Here is a 14,718-nt window from a genome sequence, read left to right as displayed (position 1 = left end):
AAAGTACGCACGTGCGCACACACGCACACGTGCACGCATGCACGCGCGCACACACACACACACACACACACACACACAAACACACACACTTTCATATACTAAAACCCAAGAAGAAGACAAACAGAAATTAATGCAATTGTTCATTTTATTTCTCTTTCTAAAAAGCATGTTTCTGGGACTGGAAAGATAGTTGAGTGGGTAAGATCACTAGTTGCTCTTGCAAAGGACCCAATTTGTTGGTTCCCACCATCCACATGGTGGCTCACAATCATCCATAACTCCAGTTCCATTGGAACTGCACTTAATTCATTAACTATTTCAACCACAAAAGAATGTTAAATTTCATCAATTTTTTTTCTTCACTGGGCAGTTTCTCTGATATTTTGTTACATTTAAAAGCAGTAATGTTGTCTGCTATTCTTTTTATTTGTATTTATCATACATACCCAGTTCATAAAACCTGCTAAGATATTTATTTTTCATAGTTTGGGAGATAGTATCATTACTGTCTCTCCTTTGGAGAAGTTCTTTTCTGACCTCTGGCAGCTTCCTCCCATGCACCCCACTGATGAACATATAGTTTGATGTTGTAGAATATTATTTTAAGATGTATTACATTTGTTTATGTTGTGAAACATTTGTTTAATGATGCAAAGATGTGTTGCATTCTTTTATGTTGTATTTGTTTAAGTCTGTGAAGCTGTGTTATTTTACCTGTCTAAAAAACCCGATGGTCTAATAAAGAGATGAATAACCAACAGCAAGGCAGGAGAAAGGATAGATGGGGCTGGCAGGCAGAGAGAATAAATAGAAGGAGAAATCTGGAAGAAAAAGAAGAAAGAGCAAGAGCACAAGGAGAGGAAGATGCTAAGGGCCAGGCACCCAGCCACCCAGCCAGCCACAGACTAAGAGTGAAAGTAAGATTATAGAAGAAAAGGAAAAAGCCCAGAGGCAAAAGGTAGATGAGATAATTTAAGCTAAAAAAAGCTGGCAAGAAACAAGCCAAGATAAGGCTGGGCATTTGTAATTAAGAATATTTCTCCATGTATATATATTTGGGAGCTGGGTGGGGGGTCCACCAAAGAGCAAAAGAGTAGAAAAAAATAACTAGCTACAGCTTGGTACTCTAAAGGGTGGGAGTTAACATGGGATCTGTTCTCTAAACAGAGCTGTCCTATGTCATCTCACTAGAGTTGGAAAATTCTAGAGTTGGAAACTCTAGAAAGAACGTTCCTAGGCCCCCAGAGTTTGTTGTCTCACCCAGCAAAGGTTTACTGATCACTTTCCTCTTTTCTTGTATTTTTTAGGCTGGCCAAGTAAACTCTTTTTTATCTTTTCCTCTTTACCTCTCTGAATAGTTACTCTGTGTTTACACTTCTCAGATATTAAATCACAGCTCTTCACCAATTTGTGAGTTAATTCAACTTCAAAATATACAAGATAGTTCTATCATCAGAATCTCAGTGAATGGGTCCTCGAAATGTATATTTTAAGAAGTACCTTGGATGATTTTTATATGTGTATACTGAAGATCTACATTAGGAACCAACTACCCCAAATAATATTTAAGTTAGGCAAAGGCACTTATGCTTAAGCTATGACTATTTACTATTTTATATTTGAGACAGAATGGAAGAATGCACTGCTGACTTCTCACTCCCTAGCCAAAGGAAAGGCATCAGACAGAGTAGAGATGATATTTTATATTATCAATGAATTGAAAAGGAAATTTTGATTGTAAGATATTAAGTATACTTCCAAATTATTTTAAAGATAAGGACATTGATCATCACAACAGATTGTGTCATCAGGGACTATTCTGCAAAATGTAAAGAAATATGTTTCACATCCCGTATGTATTAAAGCCCCAAACGTCATATTTGTATCCTATTTATGTGATGAAAATTGTTCATAAATACAAGTAATTATCATGCATGTTCTTCTCTGAACACGTGTGAAAATGAGGAAGCAGAAGAACTTGTGTTTCTCATATTACAATTTAAATAACAATCTTATGATTTGGGAATGCCTCAAGCAGGCATAATCTAGAGTGGGAGGCAAATTAGTACACAAAGTGGTACAATGTGCTGTGACGAATGTTTATGAAACATGTTCTTAGACATATCAGGAAATAGTGGTTGGTTCATGTAAAGATGACACACATTGGCTTTTGAAAAATGTTTATACAGAGTAATGATTTTGACAGCTCCATCTCTCCATCCTGTCTCCTCCTAGAAATAGTTCTTTTTCCTTACGAGAATTTCTCTTCTACCTGCTAGACAATCAGTGAGTCTTGCTTCCTTTTTATAGGAGTCATTGAGAGGTCACAGCTTTAAATTCTGCATTCTCTCTCTCTCTCTCTCTCTCTCTCTCTCTCTCTCTCTCTCTCTCTCTCTCTCCCTCTCTCCCCTCTCACACACTCTCTCTCTGATTTGGGATGAAAGGAAGAGTGGAGATAACTTTCTTTCATTTCCTGAAGTCAGTGTTCTAGTTTGCTTTTTTTTTTTTTTTTTTTTTTTTTTTTACTGTGATAAATCATTCTTAACTCTTGTAATTGGCGGAGGAAATGATTTATTTAGAAGCCAGGTCAGGAGTTCAAGACAGGAACCTGGAGGCCTGGAGCAGAAATCATGAATCAGTGCTACTTATTGGCTTGCTTCCTTTGGCTTGCTCTTAGCTTTCTTCTATAGCCTAAGCCCACCTGCCTAGAGACAGATCTGCCTACAGTAGGTTGAGTATCCGACATCAATTTGAAACCATAAAAATATCCCACAGCCTTGCCCATAGGACAATTTGATAGAGGCCATTCTTCATTTGAGATTTTCTCTTCCCCAGGTGGTTCTTGTTTTGTGGCAAGTTGAGAGAGGAAGATAACTATGACAACTGGCCAGTGAGATCATTGTCGCTATTTGGAGAAACCCTGCTTTAGGAAAACAGTGCAATTTATTTGTACCCAAACATAGATTGCCAAGCTTAAGTCTCATAAAGATGAAGAGACAGACCTTGCCAAGAGATAACATTCTGCATGCAATTATATGTCAGAGGATTTTTAGAATTTTGTATTAGTTGATATTAATTTTTAGAGATGAGACTGGAAATTTTCAAAGAAAAGTCAGTATGTCATATGAGGGAGTGGGAATTTTTTCTTGTTTTTAAAAGAATATAATCTGGATGACTCAATGGTGAGTGTATTTTCCAAATTATCTTGAGTCAAGTTGTCTCAAGATATTTTAATGGGGACCTTGTAAAGACAGTTTAATCTTTTGACTTTTGCCAAGTAGCCAAGCAAGCTGGTTAGTTTTTATGGCAAATTAACACAGGCTGGAGACATTTAGGAAGAGGAAATCTTGATGGAGAAAATGCTTCCAGCAGATTGGCCTGCAGGCAAGTCTGGGGGCATCTTCATTTTAATGATTGAAGTGAGAGGGCCCTGCTTCCTGTGGGTGGTGCTACCTCTGAGCATATAGATGGTTCCAGCTAGTATAAGAAAGCAGGCTGAGTACGCCATGAGGAGCAAGTCAGAAAACAGCACCCCTCCATTTTCTCTGCTTCAGTTTCTGTCTCTAGGTTCCTTCTCTGGGTTCCTGTGCTCACTTGTCAGGATGTGTGACCTAAGAGTTGTAAACTGAAATAAACCCATTACTTCCAAGTTTATTTTGGTTACAGGGCTTTATCCATAACAATAGAAATGCTAAGGATGACACTGTGAATAAATATTCTATATTGTCTATTCCTCATAATGGTTTAGGTAGAAAACAAAGATGGTTTTCTCAAAAATTAAGTTAAAAAATTAAGTCAACTATAAGGTAATTTCCTATATGAGCATGTTGCAAGACTTCCTTTAAAATTAAAGACTTACCTGAAGAAGTTGCTTTACCTTCCTGTATGAGTTTGACTGAAGGTTCAGAATCTCACAGTCAAATTATTTAAACAGCACATTTCTCCAAAATCATTAAAGATAAATACAATACTTGGGATATATTTGCCATGTATTAGTCACTTCTTGTCAAGGGACAAAATACCTTAGAAAATATGGTAAGTGAAATTTCAGCCTATGGTCATCTGGCTCCACTGCTGTGAGCCTACAGCATCATAGAGGAAGAGTCTGCCTGAGGAAAGCTGTTCAGACTCATGCATGAAGCTGAGAAGAAGTGACAGGCTGGAACCAAACACAAAATTTATTCTCCTAAGACGCCTCCAGCAGCCTGCTTCCTCCAACAGGCTCTATTTCATAGTTTTCGTCACCTCTCAATCTAAACCTCATCGGGTTGAGAGTCCATTTGTGGGCAGACCTACTGACTTGTCCTCTGTAGTGACCTTTGCTGGCAGATGATGTGACAAGGAACTGGAATAGCTTTACAAAGAGTATGTGATGGTCTTTAGTTAGCTCAAAACATTCCAGAAAAATGAAAGCCTAATTTCTTAGTTCAAAATGTTAAGACTTGCCTTTTGCTGTTTATGACCTGTATCTGAGTTCTGGGTTTTTAAATGGTTTATCTTCTCTTACATTGCACTTCCACTGGACTGCAATAAAGTTATTCTTATCATTCAGTGCTTCAACCTAGAATACAGAGCAGACAAGCATCCATGGAGCCTAAGTGTTTGAATGCTTATTAGAAAGCTTCATGATTATTATACCAAAAAAGCCACGGACATACCCTTTTCCATGCTCCTTTGACCTCAGTGAAATCATTTTATTAAAGTATCAAAACAAAAATGAGCCAATAACACCAAGGAAATTGCAAGAAGGAGTAATTGAAGCGGATTATTTGTGGAAGGATAAGAGTTAACCGAAATCAGGTTACACGGAAAACTAAGCAGTGGGAGGTAGAGCTGTGGCCCAGAGGTGACAGCGCCTCTGTCAAGCAGAATCTAGAAATAGAAAATGAACAAAATGTATGCACTAACAGAAGGTCTTTTTGAATGACAGACAAGTCATTCAGTTTCCAAACCTCTTTCCCTTCCTCCCCTCTCCTTGCACCAGGTCTCAACCTCCATACCCTTATCTTCCTACTCTGGGAGAGTGAACTTCACCCCGAGTGGTGGAACACCTGATGATTCCTCCTTGATGATATTTAACATGGCTATTGGTGCTGTCGGAGAAAACCCTTCCTTGTTCTGTGAGAAGCCCCTCCTTTCCCTGACATTGTGCTAGAGGCTCACTTACGGTGTAGGCTAAGATGACCTAGGGATAAGCCAAGAGCCCTGTTCTGTCTGCTCTGGGATAGGGTAAGAAAATATCTGTTTTCTAGAATAATCTTATCATATTTTATTAATAATACCAAAAAGTCAAGGATTATCTAAGAGGAGGAGAAAGACCAAGGAGATACAAAAATACTAGAAAAAATTTCTTCCAAAGGGAAAGAAGATCATTCAGAATCAGAATAGTGACTAAAAATATTTAAAAACTTCAAATTGGTAATAATGAGGTTGAATTTACAATAAGAAGAGGAACTAAGGGAGAACCTCAGAATATATGTGTCCTAATTAAAAGAGCAAAATTAATAAGAAAGGCTCACATAGGTACAGTCCTCACATATTAATATCATAAATAAATAGAGTTTCAATCCCTCAGAAATTTGATTAAATTAACAGCAAAAGATGTACATTATGCTATAGACCTTTGCTGCCTGCCACAGTCCAGGACGAAAAAGTAGGCTGGGTTGGTAATAGATCTACAAACTTTGACAATATGATAGAAATTCTTCTAACAATAAATTTGAGGATAGCAAAACTGTTATTTTTATTACAAGAAGGAAGGCCTGGATATTAAAAAAAAAGCCAAAAGCCAAAAAACAAACAAAAACCAAAATAACAACAACAACAAAAAACCCAGCAACAACAAACTTCTGAAAACTAATAATGAAAACAAAAGTTGGCCATGATTTTTTGAGGGGATTTTACAGAGAATAGAAAGAGAATATATTGGAATTTATTGTTCATTTTTATTTTGTCCTCATTAAGAAGTTAAAAATGTAGAAGAGAGATTTCTGTATATTCCTCATTCAGCACAGATAGTGCCAACATTTTGTGTAATCACAATGAAATTCTGCAAACCAAAGGAATTAGTACCACCATGATATTATTAAGTCACAGACTTAACTCAATCTCCACAATGTTTTCTGCTGACATTTCTTCCACTCCAAAATCTAAGCCAATTCTCACATTGCATCTCATCTTCTAGTGTAGCTACGGAGTCTCTCCTTATTTTTCCTGACTTTGACAAGCTCTGACCAGAGACTTCGGAGAATGCATCTTAGTTTTTGCGGGTGTGTTCTTGGGATCACATAGAAGCTATGTGTCCTTGGTAAGAATACTGCAGGCGTGGTGGTGTAGAAGTGAACCTACACATACATGGCCTTTTGATTTGTTGCAACTGTGTCAGTACAGTGCATTGGAAAACAATCTTTTCCGTAAATAATACTGACTCAACTGTCCAATATAAAGAGTAAGCTGAACTTTTACCATTTCTTTACACCAGCTGCACCAAGCAATTTTATGTGGATTATTTATAAATTTAAACAGAAAGGCAAAACTACATGACATTTGGAAGAAGCACAGCAATGATTTTGGAATCCTTTTTAAGGAGGACATAAAGAAGCAAAAAAGAAAAATAACTTGGATCACCTTAGGATAAGACTATTTTAAGTGAATTTAATGAAATAAAAATATACATTTCCATTTAATGTAAATGATAGAATGAGAAAAAGAATTTGATATTACTTATCATATGTAGAATGTAACATGTCCACAATTTATAAACATGACTGAAAATTGATAACAGAGAATAAAAAGTTTGAAGACATTTTATAGTAGAGCCCACTCAATCAAATCACAATGAAAGCATAAAAAGTGTTCAGTTGCCGGGCGGTGGTGGCGCACGCCTTTAATCCCAGCACTCGGGAGGCAGAGCCAGGCGGATCTCTGTGAGTTCGAGGCCAGCCTGGTCTCCAAAGCGAGTTCCAGGAAAGGCGCAAAGCTACACAGAGAAACCCTGTCTCGAAAAAACCAAAAAAAAAAAAAAAAAAAAAAAAAAAAAGTGTTCAGTTGCATTAGTTATTAGTGCAATGAAAACTGAAACACAATCATACAAATGATACAAATACTCACCCACTAGAATGGATAAAGAGAAAACATATAATACAATACCATGTTCAGGAAGAAAGGTTTCTGTGCACAGGAGTTCTCCCTCTCTTGTGTTGCAGGCATTCTGCTAATAACTCAGAATACTCAGACATGGGAAACTAACTGAAGAAAGAGAGACTTCAGTAGAGTGGAAGGGTGAACTAGTATGTGTATATAGGCAACTGATATCATGTCTGTAGCTTCCTTCTTTGACTAAATAAAATATGGATTGGGCCTGTAACACTAAATTCCTATGGAAACTAGTGCTGTATCTACAATAAAGGGCATCAGATTATGTTTTAAACAGAGAATCTATCAATGTAATCTGGAATCTTGGTTTTAAGATTGTGCAATATGCATATAGTAACAGATGAGAAAATAAAACATACATAAACATCTTCTACCGCTTTAAAAAAGATTAAGAAAAATGTGTAAGTTAGTATCTTGGACATCAGAATCATGTAGCCAGGGAGCCTGTGACTCATCATAATAGATGCCCAGCCACTAGCATTATTTCTGTCCATGGTCGAACTCTCTATTCCTTAGGATTATGGAACTTCTGTGTGAAGCAGGAGGAGCCTTCATGCCCATAGCACAGTAGCTTGTTATTGCCTCAAAATAACTTTTGCAGCTATTAGAGCAGCCAGCTCCAGGGGTGACAACACAGTCATTACAGCTGCTTAAGTCAGACAGCTGGAAATCTCTTTTCAATGGCAGAATTGGGTCCCAGAGAGCACCAGAGCCCATTTTCCTCAGGATCAATACAAGTGGTTCTGTCCTGGAAGATGGATTCCCCATTATGTGCACTTATTATTATGTTTTATAGTGAATCTATCATATATTTTGCTGCTCTTCTGGGGCCATGAGAGAACCCATCATTTCACAGATGCACCTCTGAATCATACTTAATAAGACTGACTCATGGGAGATCTTACTCCAAGCAATGTGGGATAATTAATGATTTTCTACAGCACAATATAAAGATAATGTTAAAAATTAGTAACTTTCTGTTGCACGCCCAGGGATGACAATATGGCCTTATCTTTTTAGAAATACAGTGAAATATTTGCAGCCTAAAAACCGAAAAGAAATATATAATGACATTCACAATACTGTAACTAACTGATAAGTATAAATATAGTTAGCACTGAAGTGTATTTGTTTCTAATTTTTACATTTATAATTACTTGTATACTTAAGACCATATACCTTTAGTTTTTAAAATATTTTCAATATATTAAAAACATACCCACAGTCATTACATTTTAGTGACTATATAATTTAATGTTGTTGAGTATGTAATTTAATGTCCTGATTTTATGTTATGAGTTACTGACACCCTTCTTGCTCCATCATTACACTAATATTGCAGCATATGTATTTCCTATTATGGTTCTTGCTTTATTATTTTGTGGCAAGAATTTTTGTTCTTATAATCTCCCTCTACCATGGTGGTGTGACAGGTACAATCAATTCATTGTTCTATTTTTCTTGTTTTTTTTTTTTCTCATTACTATCATTACTGGTTATTGTGTGAGTTTGGTGTGGTTGGGAAGAGTAGGCATCTGTGTGCTGCACTCATCTACTTGACACAGTACTTGAGTGGAAGTCACGGGGAAACATTAGGATGTCAGTGGTTCTTTCGTTTCCACTGTGGGGTCTTGGGGTTAGAACCAGGTCATCAGGCTTGTATGGCAAGTAGTTTCACCTGCTCTGCCATCTCATTGGCTTTGTTTTCTTTTTCTTGGCTAAGTTTCGAAAACTACTTTATTTTCATCTTTCTAAAAAGAAGATCTTGCTTTTATTTAATGATCTCAAGGTTTAAATAATATTTTTAGTTTGCCTGATTCATTTACTCTGTTTCTATCTAGTTCCTTACTCTGGAGTGTTTTAAGAGTTTTTTCTTTAAAAAAAATGATTCATGTGTTAAATGAGTTATTTTTAGTAGTAGAAAGTTAATATTATCAAGATTTCAAAATTAGTAAATAAACATGATTTTATGACATTTCAAAAATTTATTATTCACATTTAAGAATATTCATACATTCTGTGCTGTGTGCTATTTGATAATACATTACTTTCAAAGTATTCTTAAAATTTCCTTTATTTTCTTACCTTTCCCAAGTAAGCCACTAGTAATGTCTAGGTATATGATCTACATACACATTTTAGAAGGTACAATGCTTATATAATTGTAGCTATTCATACATATATGTTTTGTTCTTTTCTACACATGTGATAATGTTACCTGTTTCTTCCCGTTAGTGTCATGTTGATACATTGATGAGGTTTAGTTTTTTTAAGATAATTTCTCAGGGCTGAGGATCTGTGGCTAAGAGCACTTGCTCCTCTTCCAGTGGACCTTGATTTGATTCCCAGCATCCACAGGGCAGCTCACAACTATCAGATCCAGGGGAACCAATACCCTCTTCTGGCCTCCTTGGGTGCCAGGCACACAAGTACACACACATGAAGGCAAGTACACATAAAATAAATTAATTAAAACATTTTCACAATTTGTCATTATGGACATGTCACACAAGAGATGGCTGGCTCTGTTGCCAGGACTGTCCGGGGTGGAATGTTTAGCAGCATCCCTCATTTCTACCCATGAAAAGATGCACGAAATGATGCTGACCTACACCTTATTCCTCAGTACATTCAGAGACAGCCCTTATCTCCAGATACAGCAATCTGTTCTTAAAATGTCCCTAGGTGTCACAAAGTGCCCATGCCAGGCCCAGCCTCACGCTCTACTTTCAGCTTCAGATGTAGGCTCTCAGCTACTCTTGTGGTGCCAGACCTGCTGGCATGAGGTCATATTTCCAACCATGAAGATCTTGGCCTCATCCTTTGAAACTGTGGGCCAAGCTTCCAATTAAATGCCTGATAAATCGTCTGGGTCATGGTGTTTCATCATAGCAATAGAACACTAAGATACCAGCACAACCTCCCTTGCTTGAGAACTGGTAATTTAAACTAATGTGCAGCATGCATTGTGAGGAAGGCTTATTTGATTGACAATTGAGCTGACAGTTTTCAGCATTGTAAGCAATACTAAGAAGAAGAATAAAATGTATGTATCTTTTCCAAGGACACATGGTACTGGCTTTGTGGATTGTAAAGAATATGCATTGTGATTTTAAAGATACACCAGTAACTTTAAATAAATATACTATTGCCAGCAATGTATGTGTTTCATGGGATTCCACATCTTTGCTGCTTTTTTTGTAAAATCAGAATTAAAAAATTCTATCATTCTCATATATGAAAGATACTTAAAGATTATTTTACTTTCTATTGCCATGGTTACTAGTCAGGGTGAAAATTTTTTCAGTATTTTATTAATCTTTTTTCCTTCTTTATGTCAATTTCCTGCTCATGTCCTGTTCTCATTTTTGAATTGTTACATTTATTTTTTTTAAATACATTTTAAATTATTCTTTGAGATTTTTGTACATATATGTAGTGTATTTCAATCATATCCGTGCCCCTCTAACTCTACCCAGGCCCTCATCTGCAGCCCCCTTCCAACTTTCTGTGATTTTTTTTAATAACCAATTAATGCTGCCACATACTCATGGGTGTGGGGCCATTTAACTCATTGTAGAAGTTCTTTCTCTTATAAACAAGCCCTTGCTTTGTTTTCAACCTATTCCTTTGCTTATTGTGATTTTCATTATATAATTCAAAGCAATGCAAACAGTTTGCAAATTTCACTTTATGATTATGATTGCTTTTAAAACCATAACAAAAAGTGTGTATAGAAATGTTAAATAAATCTTCGTTATTTTATCCCCTGGCTTTAATCAACCCAAATTTGTTAATATAAGAACATTGTAGTGTAATTAACAATATACAAAGCAGCTCATGGTTAAAGTGTATCATTTTACATATGCTAAAACATTACAGTATTTAACATAACTTTCATCCTCAAATTGTTCCTCTCATCTTTGTACAAAGTTTTATTCCTTTCTCTTCTCTGTACTTTCACATCTTTGAGTCAACTCTCTTCTATTGCTGAAGATAAACTTATTTTCTATGGAATTTTGTATGAAATAGGATCTGCAATAGTTTGGATGTTGACTATCTTCATTGCTACATATATAAAAGTTTGGTCTCATTGTGGTGCTATTCACAGCTGCTGTGGAATTACAAGAGGTAGGGTTTGTGGTATGTCCTTGGGTCATTGGGAAGGCAGCTCCCAAAGTGGGCTGTAGATCTCTTACCTGCCTTATAGATTTCTAATTCCTCATTAATGATACGAGTGGTTTGCCCAGCCATATGCTCTTCACTGTTGAATTCAGCACCCTCATGTGAGGCTCGAAGCAATGGATTATAACCTCTAAAATGATGAGCAAAAGAAATAATACAGAGTCATACAGCTAGCTACTTCCATGAAGTATGGTTTTGAAATTCATTGATGTTTCATACACCAGAAATTTGTTATTCTTAATTTCAAAGTATATCTTCACTGTGTGGCTGTTTTATAATTTGCTTATGTATTCATCTATTTATGGATTAGTCAGTGGTCCTCAACCTGTGGGACAAGACCACTTTGGCAAACCTCTAGTTCCAAAAATATTTACACTACATTCACAACCAGCAAAATTATAGTTATGAAGTAGCAATGACAATGAGTCAGGGTCACCACAACATGAAGAACTTTATTATAGGGTCACATCATTAGAAAGATTGAGAACTACTGACTTGGATCATTTTAAGATCTTAACTCTTAAAATACAGTTGCAGCAAAATATGATGGTGCATGGCTACAATCCCAAGTCTTGTGACAATGAGGTCAGAGTATTGAGCATTTGAGGATATCCTGGACTACATAGAGAGATAGTCTCAAAAAGTATAGACCCCATGGGAATAGGAAGAAGCAGAGTGCTAGAGAGGTCCCAAGAAATTCATAAAGATACCTCCACTACAGACTACTGGCAATGGTTGAGAGAGTGTCTGAGCTGACCTACTCTTGTGATTGGATGGCCAAACACCCTAACTGTCATCCAGTGACTGGTGGAAGCAGATGCAGAGATCCACAGGCAAGCCCCTGGTGGAGCTCCAGGAGTCCAATCAGTGAGAGAGAGGAGGGATTATATGAGCAAGAGATATTGAGACCATGATTGGAAAAAGCACAGGGACAAATAGCCAAACTAGTGGAAACACATGAACTATGAACCAATAGCTGAGGAGCCCCATGGAACTGGACCAGGCCCTCTGGATAAGTGAGACAGTTGATTAGCTTGAACTGTTTAGGAGGCCCCCAGGCAGTGGAACCGGGACCTGTCCTTGGTTCATGAGCTGGCTTTTTGGAACCTAGGGCCTATGCTGAGACACTTTGAACAGCCTTGGTGTAGGGAGGAGGAGACTGGACCTACCTCAGCTGAATCTACCAGGCTGGGCTGACTCCGCAGAAGAGACCTTGCCTTGGAGGAGGTGGGAATGGGGGGGAGATTGGGAGGGGAAGGCTGGGGTTTGATTGGAGGGAGGACAGGGGAATCCGTGGCTCATATGCAAAATTAAATTAATTGCAAAATAAAAATATTTATTTAAAAAAAAGTAAAGCAAAGTAAGTTTCTAAAACATTCATAGACATTTCTATTAGAAGGTGTATACACCTTCATATCGGTAGGAGTTGATAAGGGCATGTTGTTTTAGTTGTGCAGATAACTGTAGGGCACTACCAAATCATCTCTAAGTGGTGAACCATTTTATAAGCCTACCAATCGTAGATGAAAAATCCCATTGATATACATTTTTGTCTACTTTCGGTTTACTCAGCATTTTAATTCCAAATTGTTTTATACAGAGATTTTTTGTGTGTGTGGAATTGGACGTTCATGTTTTTAAATGTTTCTGGATTAAATGTGCTGCATTCTCAGATTCAAAACTTCCCATATGCTGCGTTGTATGAGTCTTGTTTGCTCTTGCAGTCTTTGACGGGTTTTTTTTTTTTCAGCTTCATTTTGAACTGAATTGCTAATCTTTAAGTAATATATTTGCCTTCATCATTTAAAAATAACCAAATATCCAGATGTTATTGTGGATTTGAACTAACTTTCAGGGTGCAAATGTAGAGAAACATTATGGCACAAAATATTATATAAATGCTAAACAAATGAACTGCATTTTCAGGCTCCCTCTTCCCTCTGGATAGTGTCTGACCTTCTTGGATCCTAATTGAAAATGAAGAGACAACATCTTTTTCTACACTTTTCAATACTTCTAGACATTAGACTTATTTTTAAAAAATAAGTTCTCATTATATAATTTTAGTAACTGTAAACTACTTTGTCCATATTATCCAAATTAGTTTTAATAACCTATTAAAGGGTGCATGTTAATGAAACTTCCCTATTCAAATAGTTAAGAATTACAAAATGTTTATGCAGTTTGCAGTTCAGGGGAGGATAATAAAATTATTCTATTTTTTGAAAGAACAAAGTGATAAAAGTTGAAGGCAAATATAAAATACTCATGAATATTGATTGCTTCACATGTTTAAATATTTAAAGCTCCATTTTCTGTGCATTACCTGGGTTATGATGCACCATGAAGTATTAGCTTGAGAAACTGTAATACCAAGAAGCTAAAAACAAAGCAGTGTGCATGTCTTGCACAGCGTGGTCTAGAGATGTAATGTGTTCCACAAGCTTTTGTTTGTAAGTAGGTCCTGGGTTATGTTTGCAAATCAAGTGTCCCTAGGAGGACAGGTAAGTCAAAATTATTTAAAACACCACTGATGTGCATGTATACACACATTCCCTGGGGAAAAGAACAAACCTTGTGTTTGTATATTATAAACCCCATTGTCTTTAGGACTCCATATTGCCACTGAGTTTTAGAAGAATAACTCACAGTTTCTTTTTTGTTTAATATTTCAAAACCTCAGTTTTAATCTGTGAGCTGTTTGTGCAAACATTCAGAGAGGGGGAAGAGAGAGGGGGGAAATGTATAATTAATATGAAAATCTGTGAAGTAAAGTTCCAAGAATCATATTGTATGCTACTTCTGTGGACAGTTTTAGACATGTTATTATAGTGTGGTTACCTCACTTTGTAGTGGGTAGCCATTCCAGCTTTGATCTGGAAATTCCAACCCCCATTGAGGCTTCCGTAACTGTCATGCCTACAAGGCGGGGCCAAGGGAGGCACCGGGAGACCTGAAATCTGGATGGGCCAGCATGCTCGCTCTGTGCCTGGACCCTAGACGGTGGAGGTTGACCGAGCAGAGCTCCAAAGAACACCACTGGACTGCAATACACCTTCCCCAGACCCCACAACTCACCTTTCCCTTTTTTGTAAGTTACCCACTAAATAAATCTTCCTTTTAACTACGTGGAGTGGCCATTATAATTTCACCAATATCACTTGTCTTTCTTTTATCTTTTCTTCTATCAGATAATTCTTGGATTCATGATGCCACTTGTTTCCTCTGTGATGTGTGAAGAAAGAAGATAAATGGGATGTTTCCAGGGTTCGTGAGCCTCCTTTGAAGAACAGTCTCTTTTGGACATTTACATTCATCTCCTTGGGTACTTGTGTTTATAAAGGAATTTGGAAAATGAAATTTGAAATGCTGGCACAT

The sequence above is a fragment of the Peromyscus maniculatus genome, chromosome 19, assembly GCF_049852395.1.
Source record: "Peromyscus maniculatus bairdii isolate BWxNUB_F1_BW_parent chromosome 19, HU_Pman_BW_mat_3.1, whole genome shotgun sequence".
Taxonomy (NCBI): Eukaryota; Metazoa; Chordata; class Mammalia; order Rodentia; family Cricetidae; genus Peromyscus; species Peromyscus maniculatus.
The sequence above is the reverse complement of the archived record's forward strand: the minus strand, read 5'-3'. Positions refer to the sequence as shown.